The sequence below is a fragment of the Triticum aestivum genome, chromosome 3D (assembly GCF_018294505.1).
Source record: "Triticum aestivum cultivar Chinese Spring chromosome 3D, IWGSC CS RefSeq v2.1, whole genome shotgun sequence".
Classification (NCBI taxonomy): domain Eukaryota; kingdom Viridiplantae; phylum Streptophyta; class Magnoliopsida; order Poales; family Poaceae; genus Triticum; species Triticum aestivum.
The window spans coordinates 390,132-391,554 of record NC_057802.1 but is presented as its reverse complement, the minus strand read 5'-3'; positions in this window follow the sequence as shown (position 1 = coordinate 391,554).

Sequence of the window (1,423 nt, the reverse complement as noted above, 5' to 3'; positions counted from 1 at the left end):
ACTCCGGGTTGCAGCGAAAAAACACGAGTCGGTGTAGATCGTACTTGAAGTCCATCGAACCGTTGGAGACAAAAATGATATAAAATTGCATATAAAGCATATAAGATTGGTAATATAATAGCATGAAACAATAAAAAGTTACACATACCTTGGAGACGTATCAGCCATCATTGTCGATGCCACCACCCACCACGGTCGACGGCGCGTTCACTTTCGGCATCCCCGCTAACCGTAACACCACCAACCAGAAGCATGGATGAGCGAGGAACTCGTCGTTATCATTGGTGCAACAAACGCTGGCCTCTATTATTCGTGCTCATGGCCAGAGTCGTAACAACCATAGGGCGGGAAGAGGATAAAGCTCCTGACGGCTGGGCCCCGTCGGCCAGTGAAAAAAGAAGAGAGAGAGATATGGGACGCAGAAGGCATGGACCCACCTCTCGGGTTATGTGGAAGCTTAAGTTGGGAGACTACTATTTCCCTGCGGAGAAGCGCATTTTTGTAAGACGGCACAACCGAAGGCCGCCTCAGCGCACAACTGTTTCGGCTCAGTGCAGCCCGCTGCACTGTTTTATTCCTTCTCATAAAAAATTCTCTTAACGGGCTATGAGAAATTATTGTTCTTACAGTTTAGTCCCTGCACTTCACACCCTCGCATATGTTCACTCGTCCGTTTTCGACGATTCCAATGGTCTGGTTTTCCACTCGCCACACACTTTCTGTTGAAACAACTAACCACTTCCAGCATATTTCCACACACTAAAAATGGCCCTTTTTCCCTTGGTCATTTTTAGGCCCTTTTGGAGCACCGAATATTTCTAAGGGCTATCTGGCTCTCCCAGTAGACCCCCAGGTATAGAGGCAAGTCATTTATTCTAATGTAGACCCTCAGATTTTTCACTCGTTGTTACTCTTGAGTTTTCTGCCATTAGGTTTTCTTGGTTGTTTTACTTTTCTTAATTTACTTTGATTGCACTGTGAGCTGTTATTATTGTTTGCACTTTAAATTGTTTGCAGTTGTATTGCCAAGTAGGTTGTTGTGCTTTGTTACTTTTTTCTGTATACTTCCTTGTGTGAGAATAATGTTACAGGTAAAACACAGTCAAAGTAATAACTTGGAAATCATATTTAACAACCTCCTCTGGACTGGATTGAGTCATATTGCCACCGAACCAAACGCATTGTGCAACCACATTTTCTTATTATGGGAATGCCCTATCCTTGGTTGCAGTTATGTCTCTTGCGCATGTCACCAAAGAGGGAAGGTTGAAGGTGTAGTATCTCCTGATCCGGGATTGCACTCCAAGCCTTGAAGGTCTAGGGTTGTTGAGAAAGGCCTGAATGAATATTGATTCCCGGCTGGGAAGAGTTGTGCCACACCTCGTGGGAATGGTCTATATATATATATATCTATATATCTATA